Source organism: Phyllobates terribilis, unplaced genomic scaffold (assembly GCF_046119375.1).
Source record: "Phyllobates terribilis strain yellow unplaced genomic scaffold, ASM4611937v1 Scaffold_5__5_contigs__length_657084704, whole genome shotgun sequence".
NCBI lineage: Eukaryota > Metazoa > Chordata > Amphibia > Anura > Dendrobatidae > Phyllobates > Phyllobates terribilis.
Genome location: NW_027362765.1, coordinates 127,721,238 through 127,739,194, shown reverse-complemented (window position 1 = coordinate 127,739,194; position 17,957 = coordinate 127,721,238).

Sequence of the window (17,957 nt, the reverse complement as noted above, 5' to 3'; positions counted from 1 at the left end):
TTCCTCCAAACGTAACGATGATCATTATGCCCAAAAAGTTAAATTTTTGTTTCATTAGACTACAGGATATGTCTAAAAAAATTAAGGTTTGTTCCTGGGTGAATTTGTGAACATTAATCTGGATTTTTTATGTTTCTTTTGGAGTAATGGCTTCTTCCTGGCAGAGTGGCCTTTCAGCCCATGTTGATACTTGTTTCACTGTGGATATTGACACAATCTTACCAGCTTCCGCCATCATCTTCACAAGGTCTTTTGCTTTTGTCCTTGGGTTGATATGTACATGTCTGAGCAAAGCAGGGTCATCTCTGGGACACAGAACCCATCTCCTTCCTGAGCGGTATGATGGCTGGACATTCCCATTTTGTTTGTACTTGTGTATAATTGTTTGCACAGATGAACGAGGTACCTTCAGGTATCTTGAAATTGTACCCAAGGAAGAGCCAGACTTGTGCAAGTCCACAATTCTCTTCCTGATATCTTGGCTGGTTTCTTTAGACTTTCCCATGATGCTACACAAAGAAGCAGTGTTTCAGGTGTGCATTACAATACATCCACAGGTGTATCTCTAATTAACTCAGATGTTGCCAAAAAACCTATTGGAAGCCTCCAAACACATGACATCATCATATGGACAGTCCAGAATTGTTTAAAGGCATAGTAATCTTAGTGTATGTAAACTTTTGACTTTGCAGTAAGTAATAAAAATGCCTTAAAACATTCACTCTCTCTCATTATTCTGGTATTTGGCAAATATTAAAAAATATTATTATGAGATATTGAGAAAAACAGGCATATGTGTCTTTGTATATATTTTATTTAAACTTCTGGCTTCAACTGTAGGTATAGGTATACCACAGCAAGATATACAGTATATACATCTGAACTAACGGTCTTTCTAAGGACTAATCCAGCTGCATACATTATTACTGGCGATAGCAGGAGTTAAGCAGGCAGAGTTTGTGGACAGTGTATACAGCAGAATAGGGTCCATTGCACGTTCTGTCTGCTGCGGTTATAGATTACCATAGCCCTAGATATCAGAGCTAATTTTTTTTGCTCACAATCCTGTTTATTTGCTTAAAAAGCAATATAGTACACCATTTTTAGTGCTCCATTTGCTTGTTAGCAGCATACAGCCAGATTTTTTTGATTTTATTAGCATTGCCGTATTGTGGAAGCAGAGAAAAGTGATCAGACGTGATCCGATATTACTGCTGTAATAATTATGACATTTTTTGGAGCGTACCAAATATTACAGTCCATTTCAAGTATGCCAGCTGTGCGTTGTTGAACTTATTCACACTTGGTCACTGACCAATACCATTACAAGGCCACTGCCTAAAACCGTGGTCATCATACATGATCCCATATTAGTGCGGTAATAATACAGACATTTTGTGGAGCATGCCAAATATACTCCATTTCAAGTCTGCCAGCTGTGTGTTGTTGAACCTATTTACACTTGGTCGCTGACCAATACCACACTACAAGGCTACTGCCTAAAACCGTGGTCATTATACAGTACAGACCAAAAGTTTGGACACACCTTCTCATTTAAAGATTTTTCTGTATTTTCATGACTTTGAAAATTGTACATTCACACTGAAGGCATCAAAACTATGAATTAACACATGTGGAATTATATACTTAACAAAAAAAGTGTGAAACAACTGAAAATATGTCTTATATTCTAGGTTCTTCAAAGTAGCCACCTTTTGCTTTGATGACTGCTTTGCACACTCTTGGCATTCTCTTGATGAGCTTCAAGAGGTAGTCACCGGAAATGGTTTTCACTTCACAGGTGTGCCCTGTCAGGTTTAATAAGTGGGATTTCTTGCCTTATAAATGGGGTTGGGACCATCAGTTGTGTTGTGCAGAAGTCTGGTGGATACACAGCTGATAGTCCTACTGAATAGACTGTTAGAATTTGTATTATGGCAAGAAAAAAGCAGCTAAGTAAAGAAAAATGAGTGGCCATCATTACTTTAAGAAATAAAGGTCAGTCAGTCTGAAAAATTGGGCAAACTTTGAAAGTGTCCCCAAGTGCAGTTGCAAAAACTATCAAGCGCTACAAAGAAACTGGCTCACATGAGGACCGCCCCAGGAAAGGAAGACCAAGAGTCACCTCTGCTTCTGATGATAAGTTTATCCGAGTCACCAGCCTCAGAAATCGTAGGTTAACAGCAGCTCAGATTAGAGACCAGGTCAATGCCACACAGAGTTCTAGCAGCAGACACATCTCTACAACAACTGTTAAGAGGAGACTTTGTGCAGCAGGCCTTCATGGTAAAATAGCTGCTAGGAAACCACTGCTAAGGACAGGAAACAAGCAGAAGAGACTTGTTTGGGCTAAAGAACACAAGGAATGGACATTAGACCTGTGGAAATCTGTGCTTTGGTCTGATGAGTCCAAATTTGAGATCTTTGGTTCCAACCACCGTGTCTTTGTGCGACGCAGAAAAGGTGAACGGATGGACTCTACATGCCTGGTTCCCACTGTGAAGCATGGAGGCGGAGGTGTGATGGTGTGGGGGTGCTTTGCTGGTGACACTGTTGGGGATTTATTCAAAATTGAAGGCATACTGAACCAGCATGGCTACCACAGCATCTTGCAGCGGCATGCTATTCCATCCGCTTTGCGTTTAGTTGGACCATCATTTATTTTTCAACAGGACTATGACCCCAAACACACCTCCAGGCTGTGTAAGGACTATTTGACCAAGAAGGAGAGTGATGGGGTGCTCCGCCAGATGACCTGGCCTCCACAGTCGCCAGACCTGAACCCAATCGAGATGGTTTGGGGTGAGCTGGACCGCAGAGTGAAGGCAAAAGGGCCAATAAGTGCTAAGCATCTCTGGGAACGCCTTCAAGATTGTTGGAAGACCATTTCCGGTGACTACCTCTTGAAGCTCATCAAGAGAATGCCAAGAGTGTGCAAAGCAGTCATGAAAGCAAAAGGTGGCTACTTTGAAGAACCTAGAATATAAGACATATTTTCAGTTGTTTCACACTTTTTTGTTAAGTATATAATTCCACATGTGTTAATTCATAGTTTTGATGCCTTCAGCGTGAATGTACAATTTTCAAAGTCATGAAAATACAGAAAAATCTTTAAATGAAAAGGTGTGTCCAAACTTTTGGTCTGTACTGTACGTGACTCCATATTACTGCGGTAATAAAACAGACATTTTCTGGAGCATACAAAATATACTTCATTTCAAGTCTGCCAGCTGTGTGTTGTTGAACCTATGCAAATTGTCCCTTCAGAGAGGAAGAGGACCATAACTCTAGAGCCACTTACAGGAAGTAGCAATCTTAAAAGTCAATAGTGACCCTTTAACGAGCCTTATCACATGACTTAGGATATAAGCCAGAACCAGAAACTCAATTTGCAGACACTGTGTTTCGGGGTACTGCCCCTCGTCAGTGCAAAGTATGAATTCTGGTTTGGCTGGGTGAGAGGCGTCAGACTGGTATCTAAGGGGAAAAATTTCTCCTTGCGGAGAGCGACATGTTAAGCATGTCATGGTCAGGAGACTTTTAAAGCTGCAATGCTCCTCTGGGAAATATGCAAATTGTCTCTTCAGAGAGGAAGAGGACTAGATCTCTAGTGCCACCTACAGGAAGTAGCAATCTTAAAAGTCAATAATGACCCTTTAACGAGTCTTATCACATGAGTTAGGATATAAGCCAGAACCAGAAACTCAATTTGCAGACACTGTGCTTTGAGGTACTGCCCCTCATCAGTGCAAAGTGTGAGTTCTGGTTTGGCTGGATGAGAGGCATCAGACTGGTATTTAAGGCATAACATTTCTCCTTGTGGAGAGCGACATGTTAAGCATGTCATGGTGTTGAACCTATTCACACTTGGTCACTGACTAATACCACACTACAAGGCCACTGCCTAAAACCGTGGTTATCACACGTGATCCCATATTACTGCGGTAATAATACAGACCTTTTTTGGAGCATGCCAAATATACTCCATTTCAAGTCTGCCAGCTGTGTGCTGTTGAACCTATTCACACTTGGTCGCTGACCAATACCAGGCTCCAATGCCACTGTCTAAAACCGTGGTCATCACACATGATCCCATATTACTACGGTAATAATACACACATTTTGTGGAGCGTGCCAAATATTATACTCCATTTAAAATGGGCAAGGTGCGTGGCAAGGGACAGGGAAGTGGACATGATGGTGATGGTGCTCGCAGAGGCCGAGGCCATGGACAAGATGAAATTGTGCCTGCTGAGGGAGCACAACAAACACCCACATCAAGTCAAACTACCTTCTTGTCCCAATTTATAGGGGCCACTCTTAAAGCCAGAGCAGTGTGAAAAGGATGTTAGTTGGAAAGCAGATAATGCTTCCAGTCAGTTTGCCACTACCACCCTGTCTTCCACATGGTCCAGTCTCAGTAGCCGTGAGTCTGGACCACATATTCCTCACCCTGATCCTCCTTCTTCCCACCATGCTGAGTGCCCAGAGACAAGTGATCCCACACTTGGACACTCCGAAGAGCTGTTCACTTTTCCATTTATAGATTCGGGCCAATCGCCCGGCCCGCGTCAAGCAGGGCAAGAGGAGATCGCATGTAGCGATGCCCGAATATTTGAGCAGCCACGATCACACGAAGGCGATGGTGGGAAACTGTTGCAAGAGGTGGATGATGATGATGAGACACAATTGCCACCAAGTCAGGAGGAGGCCCGGGGCTCGTAGGTGGAAGACGAGGTGGTGGATGATGAAGTCACTGACCGATCCTGGCAAGGTGACATGCATAGGAAGGACAGCAGCACAGAGGCAGAGGGAGGGGTAGCACCACAACAGGCAGGAAAAAGCAATGGCAACTGTTCCCCGGAACACCAACACGAAGGAAGTTGCCAGTCCAACTGTTAGGGCTTCCAGAGTCTGGTTCTTTTTTACAGACTGTCTAGATAACCCCAAAAAGATCATTTGCAACACCTGCCATGCCAGCATCAGCAGGGGCAGCAAAACTACCAGCCTGACCACCACCAGCATGCCCAGGCACATGACAGCAAAGCACCCGACTAGTTGGGCCATACACCAGGGTCCAGAAACAGTGTGTGCGGGTGACACCACTGCCTGTTCCGCTGTTGTGCATGCATGATAATCCTCTGTTCATGGCGCAGGTGAAGATGCCTCCCGCCCTGCACCTGTCATTGCACACTTGCAACCACCACCATCAGCAATGACGCCTACTTCCCAGCACAGTGTTCAGTTGTCCCTAGCCCAGTCCTTTGAACGCAAGCGCAAATACGCAGCTAACTTGCATTTGAAATGTTGCCTTTTAGTCTCGTGGAGGAATCTTTCCGCAACCTGATGGCAGCAGCTGTCCCTCGGTACTCGGTCCCCAGCCGCGACTATTTCTCCTGGTGCGCTTTCCCCACCTTACACAAGCACGTGTTCCAGAACATTACTGTTACGGGTGTGTCAGGTGTGACAGAAAGTTGTTCTGGATCTAACTCTTGAAGGTCTTTGCGCTTTTGCTCTGCAAGCACCTTCTTGATCTTTTCATCTCTGTAGTGTAGTGATATCCTTCTCCTTTTAAGACCTATCAGTGATCTCCACCTTCTGCTGCTTATTGACACACGCTTGTTGGATGTTTAAATTCTTTTAGTCTCTCCACAGATAACTCTATTTTCCTCAGTCTAGGCTTGAAGAACTAGTAGTCGGCTAGTGTCTTCTTGGAGTTCTGATGAAGCATAGTTGGCATGATCTCTCTGGTGTCTTTTCAAGGTAAGTATTTCCCTTGTCTGTTTACCTGTTTGTCTTTAGTTGCAGTGAGGGTTGACTAGTGCTCACCAGTCCCCTCCCTATCTAGGGCGCATCGCTAGGGGCAGTCATGGATTAGGCTTCCTGTTCCTGCTCGCCGATAAGTGCGGAACCTATTTAGGGACGTTGGAGGAGCCAGGGTGTTGTCAGATCTGCATAGGGGTCTCCACTCCCCCTTTCCCTAGTGTTTGGGCTTCCTCCCCCTCTTCCCGTTGTTGTGCACTTAGTTTTTCCTCACTGTGCATGATATTATCACCGGCCGTACACATATTTAAAATAAAAAACTAACACGTGGGTTTTTTTGTTTGTGTTTTTTTTGGGGGTATTTTTTTTTTCCTCTCCCTTGGTTCATGGATCCAGTTTCTGTGCTGGCAAAGCAGCTGCGGAGGTTGTCACTAGAGGTGACTGACCTTCGATCTGAGGTTCAGCAGCAATGGCAGTGGCTGCAGACTCCTATTGTTGGGGACTCTGCGGGTATGCCAGTCCAGCTTGAATACAAAGTTGCCCTCCCGGACAGGTTTTCGGGAGGTAGGGACAAGTTTTTTGCATTCAAGGAAGCTTGTAAATTGTATTTCAAACTTCGTTCTTACTCCTCTGGAGATGAGGAGCAGCGAGTGGGGATTGTGATCTCAATGTTGCAATGAGATCCTCAATCCTGGGCTTTTTGTTTGCCACAGGGTTCTATTTGTCTCCAGTCAGTAGAAGGGATTTTTGGAGCTTTAGCTCTCATCTATGATGATCCTGACCAAATTTCCCTGGCTGAATCCAGGCTGCGCCGCCTTCAGCAGGGGAATCGATCAGTGGAGACTTACAGCTCTTAATTCCGTAGGTGAGCAACCAATACCAAATGGAATAACCCGGCTCTTAGGCTGCGTGCCCACGTAGTGTTTTTCAAGCGTTTATGCTGCGGAATTTCCGCAGCGTAAACGCTTGTGAAACGCTAGGTAATCCGCACTCCATGGTCCCCAAGGGGATGATTCCGCATGTTCTATGCACATGCTGCGGATTTTTCCGCAGCGTTTATGCTGCGTACAAAAATCCGCAGCATGTTCATTCATTTTGCGGAACCGCAGCGGAATGGCCGCCATTGACTTGCATTGAGACTCATAGAATCCGCATTTGTACATTTGTACAAGTGGATTTTATGCGTCTCTATGTGCGGATGGTACCCAGTTCTGGAGGAAAGGAGACTCTCATCCAAACCTGGGTACCATTGTACCTGTAAAAAAAGAATAAAATAAAAAATAAAGTTTATACTCACCTTTCCGAAGGCTCTCTCTGAATGCCGGCAGCGCTGAAGGACCTTCGGTGACGTCACAGTCATGTGACCGCAGGCCCTTCACCGCTCTGTCTCGCGATATGCCGGCAGCCAGGAACCAGCCAGGAAGCAGCGCTGCAGCACACGCCGGGGCATCGGGGGTGAGTATAGCTTTATTTTTTTATTTTTACGGTCACACTATATAAATCCATGCCGTTTGCATGGATTTATATAGTGTGACCTAGTTGTCAAGCACTTTCCAAGTGATGCTATCGCCTGGAAAGAACTTGTCAATCTGCATGCGGAAACGCATGTGGATACGCATGTGAATCCACATGTATTCCGCATGTATTCTGCAGGAAAAATGCATGCACAATCTGCATGCGTTTTTTCTGCCAGGGAGATGCAGAAATGCTGCAGAAATTTTCTGCTTCATTTCTGCATCGTGGGCACATAGCCTTAGAAGCCAATTTTGTCAGCGCCTTACAGAAAGGTTGAAAGATGCTTTGGCAGTGTATGAAACCCCAGAGTCCTTGGAGGCTGCCATGTCATTGGCTATACGTGTTGATAGACGCCTGCGGGATAGGAGGATAAGACCATCTTCTCCTGAGCCCTCTTTCCGGGCAATGCCCCTTTGCCGGGGAGGCGGTTTGGGGGTGAACCGGTACTTGTGGAATCAGAGGAACCCATGGAGTTAGGGGGTGCTTCTGCATCGTATGTTTCCCTTGACATTACCAAGAAAAAGGGTGTGTGGTTTTTTTTTTGTGGGAAGGAACATTTTATTGGGGCTTGTACCTTGATTCCTAAGCAAAAATAGACTCAATTAAACCTTCCGAGCCTGGAGTTGGATGATCAAGGGGTATGTTTGTTTTCTGCCTGTAGTTCTCGGTTTGTCCTGATGGCAGAGGTGGTGCTAGAGAGCAGGACTGAGAAAATTTATGTGTTAATAGACAGTGGAGCTGGAGTCAGCATGGTTGATGTCGAGTTTGCTAGAACTCATGGGCTTGCTTGCTGTACTTTAGCTAAGCCCATTCGTATTTATGCCATTGACTCAGCACCACTTGCGCAGAAAGCTTTTACTCAGATTGTACATAGTATAAGACTGAGGGTGGGGTCTTTTCATCCATGCCCACTCATCAGCTGTTATGTGCGGAGGCTGACCTGAATTCCAACGGGCGTGTTGAAGCTGGAACTCAACAACTGCCCTCTGCTGCTCACAAATCCTTCCCAACATCTGCAATGTTGATATCCAACAAGTGGTCACATCGCACATCAGTCAGTGAGCCAGAGGCTGCAAACACTGCTGAAGTACTGCTAGGGTGGTAGAAGCTGTAACTGACTTTCTGAAATGGGCACACACTCGACATACTTTTACAAGCAGCTCTGGCAGATCTGGGTAGGTTTTGAGAAACCGCTAAACCACTAAGTTGAGCACATTTAGTGATCGCTCATCACTAATATGTACCCCTGTGTGGAGAAAAATATCTGCCCCAAAGAATTATAAGCTGAGATGTAGTCTGCGTTATATACCACGGTAGTAAGAAAACCAATTTTGAGTTTATCATGTCTGTGTAGCCCTGTGTGGAAAACAATATCTGCCCCAAAAGAATTTAAAGCGGAGATGTAGTCTGCATTGTATACCAATTTTGAGTTTATAATGTCTGTGTACTTCTGTATGGAGAACAATATTTGCAACAAAGAATTTTAAGCTGAGATGTAGCCTGCTTTATATACCACGGTAGAAAGAAAAACAATTTTGAGTTTATCATGTCTGTGTACCCCTGTGTGGAGAACAATATCTGCACAAAAAAATGAAGTTCAGTAGAGTATAACAATTGTAAAGGAGACCAAAACCTCTTCCACTACAGCCAACCCAGTAGATGGAGACCCAATTAGGACTCTCCACATTTTAAAATATTAGTGGCAGACACCAGCGAAGTGGCATCAGTTTCATTACAGTAGGAATAGTAGATTTAGGAACAGCACCATCTCTCACTACAGCCAACGCAGTGGATGGAAACTAGTGATGAGCGAGCATGCTCGCTACTGCTCGGTGCTGGTCCCAGCATCTCACTGCTCGAGATGCTCGGCGCTCGCCTAGTATTTCCGGGGTTGCTCGGCGGGAGCTTGGGTCCCCTCCCTGCATGTTTGGCGCTCTTTAGAGCGCCAATCAACATGCAGGGATTGTCTGCCACACACTGTAATGCCGCAGCCATGTTGGTTGTGGCATTACAGTGATTGGCTGGCCGCACAGCGTCATCAGGTCTATACTTGGCGCTGCCGTGCTCGTCACAGTCTACTCCACAATGAGGCAATGTAGGGAGAGGTGCTGCTGAGCTAGGGAGAGATTCGGTTGTTTATTAGTTAGTGTAGGTATTCTACAAGATTCTTTACACATATCCATCTCAGCTAACAGTCCTTCTGAGGACTAATCCAGCTGCAGAGATATCAGTGCTAGAGAGGCAGGCAGGGTATATAGCAGACTGCAGTGCATATAGCAAGAGGGTCCATTCCAGTTCCATCTGCTGATGCTTTTACAGATATTTGTAAAAATAGCCCCAGGTATCAGGGGCCAGGAATATTTTTTTTATCTTAATCCTGATTATTTGCTTAAAAAGCAATCCAGAGAACACAGTTTTTCTGCTCCATTTGCTTGTTGACACTGCAGAATACAGCCAGGTCCTTTCCGTATTACAGCGCTAAAAATCCAGCTATTTAAAACTGTGGTTTGTCCATCACTCGGATCACATATAATTGCGCTGAAAATATTGCCATTTCTGGCCTCCATTAAAATTTTGTTTCAGTGTGTCAGCGAAGTTATTGACACGAGGTCGCTGTTAAAAATAGTTACCAACGGGCCAGTTATTTAAAACTGTGGTTTGTCTGTCACACAGATCACATATAAGTGCGTTCCAAATTCAGCCATTTGTAGTGAGCGTGGAAGATATTGTCCGCCATTTAAAATGGGTAAGGCACGTGGCAAAGGACAGGGAACTGGACGTGATGGTGCATGCAGTGGGCAAGTTGAAATTGTGCCACAACAAACACCCACATCTTCTCGCTCGACCTTCCTGTCCCAATTACTAGGGGACCGCAGAACACCACTATTGAACACAGAGCTGTGTGAAAAGGTTATTGGTTGGATAGCAGATAATTCTTCCAGTCACTTAGACACCACCACCACCGTCTTCCACACGGTCAAGTCTCAGTAGCCATGAGTCTGGACAGCATATTACTCACACTGATCCTCTTTCCTCCCACAATGCCTAGAGACAACTGATCCCACACTTGGACACTCAGAAGAGCTATTCACTTTTCCATTTATAGATTCGGGCCTCTCGCCTGGTCCACTTTCTCCCGGTGTGTTGTCCCCGCATTACACAAGCAAATGTCCGACAACATTAGCTGTGCCCTCAACAATGCAGTTACTGGGAGAGTCCACCCAACCACGGACACGTGGACAAGTGCTTGTGGGCAGGGACGGTACATCTCGCTGACGGCACACTGGGTTAACATAGTGGAATCCGGGACACAGTCGGACATTGGGAAGGAACTCATCCTCCCGACGCCAAGGATTGCGGGCCCTAGGTCAATCAGGGTTGCTTCCACAGTCTACAGGTCCTGCACCTCATCCTCCTCCTCCTCTTCAGCCTCCATCTCCGAAATGACCACATTAGTCACAAGCTGGAAGCACTGCCTCAGCCAAGCGGCAACAGGCTGTGCTGAAGCTAATATGCTTAGGTGACAAACCACACAATGCTGAAGAGTTGTGGACAGCCCTGAAAGAGCAGGCAGGTCTGTGGCTGACACCGCTGAACCTACAGCCAGGCATGGTCGTGTGTGACAAAAGCCGGAACCTGGTGGCGGCTCTGAGGTGAGGCGGGCTCACGCATGTACCATGCCTGGCCCGTGTGCTTAACCTCGTGGTTCAGTGGTTTCTCAAAACCTACCCGGAGCTGCTGGATCTGCTTGTCAAAGTACGCCACCTGTGTGCCCATTTTAAAAAGTCAGCTACAGCTTCCGCCGCACTTGCCGTGCTTCAGCAGCGTTTGCAGCTTCCAGCTCACCGACTGGTGTGTAATGTCCCCAGGCATTGGAACTCTACACTGCACATGTTGGAAAGGATTTGTGAGCAGAAGAGGGCAGGTGTTGACTACCAGCATCAACAAGGCCATCGGTATTCAGTTCAGACTCCACAAATAAGGCCTCAGAAGTGGACATGGAGGTTAGACATATGTACAGTACAGACCAAAAGTTTGGACACACCTTCTCATTTAAAGATTTTTCTGTATTTTCATGACTATGAAAATTGTATATTCACACTGAAGGCATCAAAACTATGAATTAACACATGTGGAATTATATACTTAACACAAAAGTGTGAAACAACTGAAAATATGTCTTATATTCTAGGTTCTTCAAAGTAGCCACCTTTTGCTTTCATGACTGCTTTGGACACTCTTGGCCTTCTCTTGATGAGCTTCAAGAGGTAGTCACCGGAAATGGTCTTCCAACAATCTTGAAGGAGTTCCCAGAGATGCTTAGCACTTGTTGGCCCTTTTGCCTTCACTCTGCGGTCCAGCTCACCCCAAACTATCTCGAGTGGGTTCAGGTCTGGTGACTGTGGAGGCCAGGTTATCTGGCGTAGCACTTCATCACTCTCCTTCTTGGTCAAATAGCCCTTACACAGCCTGGAGGTGTGTTTGGGTCATTGTCCTGTTGAAAAATAAATGATCGTCCAACTAAATGCAAACCGGATGGAATAGCATGCCGCTGCAAGATGCAGTGGTAGCCATGCTGGTTCAGTATGCCTTCAATTTTGAATAAATCCCCAACAGTGTCACCAGCAAAGCACCCCCACACCATCACACCTCCTCCTCCATGCTTCACGGTGGGAACCAGGCATGTAGAGTCCATCCGTTCACCTTTTCTGCGTCGCACAAAGACACGGTGGTTGGAACCAAAGATCTCAAATTTGGACTCATCAGACCAAAGCACAGATTTCCACTGGTCTAATGTCCATTCCTTGTGTTCTTTAGCCCAAACAAGTCTCTTCTGCTTGTTGCCGGTCTTTATCAGTGGTTTCCTAGCAGCTATTTTACCATGAAGGCCTGCTGCACAAAGTCTCCTCTTAACAGTTGTTGAAGAGATGTGTCTGCTGCTAGAACTGTGTGGCATTGACCTGGTCTCTAATCTGAGCTGCTGTTAACCTGCGATTTCTGAGGCTTGTGACTCGGATAAACTTATCCTCAGAGGCAGAGGTGACTCTTGGTCTTCCTTTCCTGGGGAGGTCCTCATGTGAGCCAGTTTCTTTGTAGCGCTTGACGGTTTTTGCAACTGCACTTGGGGACACTTTCAAAGTTTTCCCAATTTTTTGGAGTGACTGACCTTCATTTCTTAAAGTAATCATGGCCACTCGTTTTTCTTTACTTAGCTGCGTTTTTTCTTGCCATAATACAAATTCTAACAGTCTATTCAGTAGGACTATCAGCTGTGTATCCACCAGACTTCTGCACAACACAACTGATGGTCCCAACCCCATTTATAAGGCAAGAAATCCCACTTATTAAACCTGACAGGGCACACCTGTGAAGTGAAAACCATTTCCGGTGACTACCTCTTGAAGCTCATCAAGAGAATGCCAAGAGTGTGCAAAGCAGTCATCAAAGCAAAAGGTGGCTACTTTGAAGAACCTAGAATATAAGACATATTTTCAGTTGTTTCACACTTTTTTGTTAAGTATATAATTCCACATGTGTTAATTCATAGTTTTGATGCATTCAGTGTGAATGTACAATTTTCATAGTCATGAAAATACAGAAAAATCTTTAAATGAGAAGGTGTGTCCAAACTTTTGGTCTGTACTGTACCATCCTCTAAAACTTTGACGACTCCACCAAGATGGTGAGCGGCGATGACGCCATGATTAGCATCACCATCCTGCTTCTCTGTCTTCTGAAACGCTCTCTGCTCACAATCAAAGAGGATGCATTGCAGGCGGAGCATGATGAGATGGAGCAAGGAACCATACAGGGTGATTACACACAGCCCAGCCTCATCTCATTCCAACGTGAATTGGGTGACAATGAGGAAGAGGAGGAAGAACAGGGGCTAGTTTCATGCGCTATAGACGGTACTACCTGCACAACTGTCATACCATCTGTTCAGCGTGGATGGCCTGAGGACAAGGAGGAGGAGGAAGTGGAGGAGGAGGAGAACATGGTCAGTCGTCTTCTTGGTGAGGACACGGAAGTCTTGCCTGTTAGCAGTCTGGCACGCATGGCTGAGTTTATGTTACGCTGCCTTTCCTGTGACCCTCGCGTTCTCAAAATTTTGGGTGACAGTCATTACTGGTCGGTGACACTTCTAGACCCAAGGAGAACTTTATATCTCTTATTCCTGAGGCGGACAGGTCTACAAAAATGGGGCAGTACCAGAAGGCCCATGTTCCAGAACTATTGAAAAAATTCCCATCTGAAAACGCTGGCGGCAGAAGTCACAGTTTGTTTCACAACCAAGGAGTACAGGCAAGAGAGACACAACTCCAATCCAGCAGTGGCAGGGGAACACTATCAAAGTTCTAGGAGAGTTTTCTCAGAACTTCCCATCGCACAGGTCCTGAGGCACTGGGTACTCTCACAAGGAGTGCAAAGTTTGGGAAGATGCTGAGGGAGTACCGTACCAACGTCTTCTGTGATTCCTCTGTGCCTTATAATTATTGGGTATCTAAGCTGGACACGTGGAATGAACTGGCTCTCTATGCCTTGGAGGTCCTGGCCAGCCCTGCCTCTAGCGTTTTATCAGAACGGGTTTTTAGTGCCACTGGTGGAATTATAATTGATAAACGCATCCGCCTATCAACTGAAAATGCTGACAGGCTGACTCTTATAAAAATGGATTGGGCCAGACTTCTCAACACCACCAAATGGTAACATGCAGCATAACATAAACTGAAATCCAGTGTCTTTTTTTGGGAGGTGTATTCCCATGCACCTTTTCACACCCACACATGGGTATACGCTTCCTGATTTTGGCTATTTGCTCTTGTCCTCCTCCTTCTCCTCACCTTCAACCACCATATCACCAGGGTGAAAGTGGTCCGTGATGCAACATCCACATCATTTTTTTAAAGGGTGTTTATGATGCCCGTAAAAAAAAATTTTTATACAGCATGTTCATGTATACCCCCCAGGGGTAAATGTTTGTCAGCCCATACACTTAGTGCATGAGCATTACAAGTATAGGAGACCTGCTCCTTTCTAATGGGAACATTTTTTTATGAGGCCCTCCTTCACGTCTTTTCCAAGGTGCATTGGAGTGCCTCCCAATTTTTGGAAGCTCTTGCATTCACTGCATAGGCCAACACTATGGGAGACCCACTTCCTAATAATGGGAACATTTTTCATGAGGCCATCTACGTCTCTTCCAAGGGGCATTGGAGTGCCTCCAAATTTTTGGCAACCCTTGCATTCACTGCTTAGGCCAACACTATGGGAGACCCACTTCCTAATAATGGGAACATTTTTTCTTGAGGCCCTCTACATCTCTTCCAAGGTGCATTGGAGTGCCTCCCATTTTTTTTTCAGCCCTTGCATTCACTGCATAGGCCAACACTATGGGAGACCCACTTCCTAATAATGGGAACATTTTTTCATGAGGTCCTCTACGTATCTTCAAAGGGGCATTGGAGTGCCTCCCAATTTTTGGCAGCCTTGCATTCACTGCATAGGCCAACACTATGGGAGACCCACTTCCTAATAATGGGAACATTTTTTCATGAGGCCCTCTATGTCTCTTCCATGGGGCATTGGAGTGCCTCCAAATTTTTGGAAACCCTTGCATTCACTGCATAGACAAACACAATGGGAGACCCACTTCTTAATAATGGGAACATTGTTTTCAGGAGGCCCTCTGACCTCCACATCTCTTCCAAGGGGCATTGGAGTGCCTCCAAACTTTTGGCAACCCTTGCATTCACTGTATAGGCAAACACAATGGGAGACCCACTTCCTAATAATGGGAACATTTTTTTCAGAAGGCCCTCCTCTACGTCTCTTCCAAGGAGCATTGGAGTAGGTCCAAATTTTTGACAGCCCTTGCATTCACTGCATAGGCAAACAGTATGGGAGACCCACTTCCTAATAATGGGAACATTGTTTTCAGGAGGCCCTCCTCTAAGTCTCTTCAAGGGGGTATTGGGGTGCTTCCAAATTTTCAAAAGGGTATTGGGGTGCATTCAAATTTTGGGCAGACCTGCCACTCACTGCATACGCAATAACAGTATAGGAGACCCACTCTTTAGTAATGGGATCAACAAAGCATAGCCGGCTGATGGCTCTCTAAGAATAGCGAGGGCCGACTGCTGGCCCTTTAAGAATAGTAAAGGCCGCCTGATGGCCCAGTAAAAATAGGCTTTGTGACTTTCAGAGTCCATCCTTTATAAATGAAACAGGATGTGTCTGATCATGTCTCACACACCACATGGCCAGATAAGGTTGTAAAATGTTAAAATGACATTTTCCGGTGAATGCATTTGTCACGGTTGAAAGCAATGCAAAAGTGCAAAAATGCATCAAAAACGCTACGTGTGAACATATTCCTCCACACCTTGGGCTATTTTTGTTTCTGGTTATTTATTTTGCCTTATATACAAGTCATTACCCTGGAAAGGATGTTCCTTAACATATTTCCCAGGAAAATCCATTTTGGTTTCGTTTTTGTATGTTTTATTGTGAGTCCGTAAAAGTAGCGTAATACCTCTGACAACATTGGGGATCTGGGAGTCAGAAATGCTTTCAGTGGTCTTCCTCATGCTGTTCCCATGTCATTTGAGCACTGTTCCCATTGATTTGGGCAATTTTTAGGCCCTCTGCAGAAAGCTGGGGGGGGAGCCGCCTGAAAAATGCTCGAGTTTCCCATAGACTTACATTGGGCTTGTTGCTCGGGTCGAGCACCCGAGCATTCCAATTTGCTTGACCCGAGCATCGAGCACCCGAGCATTTTAGTGCTCGCCCATCACTAATGGAAACCCAATCAGGATTCTCCACATTTACAAAAATTAGTGGCAGACTCCAGCGAAGTGGCATCAATTTCACTACAGTAGGAATAGTAGAATTAGGAACGACACCTCTTCCACTACAGCCAACCCAGTAGATAGAGAAACAATCAGGATTCTCCACATTTCCAAAAATTACTGGCAGACACCAGCGAAGTGGCATCAGTTTCACTACAGTAGAAATAGTAGAATTAGGAATGACACCTCTTCCACTACAGCCAACCCCATAGATGGAGACCCAATCAGGATTCTCCACATTTACAAAAATTAGTAGCAGACACCAGCGAAGTGGCATCAGTTTCACAACAGTAGAAATAGTAGAGTTAGGAACGACACCTCTTCCTCTACAGCCACCAGCAGCGGTGAAGAGTCAGACACGTTCTGAGAGAACGCTGACTGCCGGACATGATAAAACCTCCAAGGCGTGACAGGCGAGCTCAGGCCATTCATCCATTTTTGAAGACCAAAATGTTAAAGGGTCCAAATCCTCCCTGATGGTATTCATATTGAGCTCTAGCACCATCCTCTCCAGTTGTTCACCACGTGTCAGACTTGTACTCTGTTGTGCTGGTGCACGAGCTGTTGTAAAAAATGTGTGAAAGTACTCACAGAAATTGCTTCTGCCATTTACGCTGCTGCTGCGGCTAATGTTTTGGCAATGATGAACTGACCTTCTGGAGGTTGAAAGTCTACAGCTGCGAAGCACACTGTGTGCCTTACTGCTATCTTGGGGAAAACCTCTCTTAAGGTTGCTTAAAAGCTTGTTTCGATACTCCAGCATTAGCAGGTCACTTTCCAGGGTTGAAAGCATTTGGCAAAATTTATAACGTGAATCTAACAGAGTGGCAACCCAGTAGTCATCATTATTTCGAATCATAACTATATGGGGATCATGTTGCAGATGGTGCATGAAGAAAGCACTCATGTCGGGCTCTTCCAGGAGGTCCAAAGACAGGCTGTATTGATGGCTGGATAACACTGATGCTTGTTTCCTCCGTCCCCTCCCGCCAACCACGATCAACAGAGAGGGGATGATTATCCTATTCATCTTCTTACTGTTGCTCGCCCATCACCTCTTCCTCCACCATTTGTTCCTCGGCTTTTGCACCTTCACTAACAGTTTGTCTGGTATCACCCACCCCCCTCGATTGCAGTAATCCACCCTCACTTGGCATTAGCCTATGTGACGACAGTCTGGAACTTTGAGACATTGTTATCCCTTCCGCATCCTCTTCTTCTAGGACCATCACCTCCTTCCGCAGGTTATTCAAAGTCTGCTCCAGCATGTAGATGACCGGAATTATGATGCTGATGATGGCCTCGTCAGTGCTAACCATTTTAGTAGTCATTTCAAAACTGTGCAGAAGGGTGCAGAGGTCCTTAATCTGTGCCCACTACGTAAACATGATATGCCCCATGTCCGTACTGCGTTGGCCCAGGCTATACGACATGACATACTGTGTCAGGGCTCGTTGCTGCTGCCACAGTCGCTGCAAAATATGCAGAGTGGAGTTCCACCATGTCGGCACATCGCATATCAACCTGTTAACTGGCATGGACAAAGACCTCTGTATCGATGCAAGTCGATGACATGACGGGTGAAAACGGCGGAAGTGAGCACAGAGCTTCCGTGCTTTCTAAAGCAGCTCTTCCAGGCAGGGAGCAGGGATAGTGACGGACAAATCGCTGTACCACCAGGTTAAGGATGTGAGCCATGCAAGGCACGTGTGTGAGCTCGCCTTGGCATAGGGCAGCCACCAGGTTCACACTCGGCCTTCCCTGGCTCCAGGTTCAACAGAGACAGCCATTGCTCAAACTCAGCCTGGAGAGCTGTCCACAAATCTT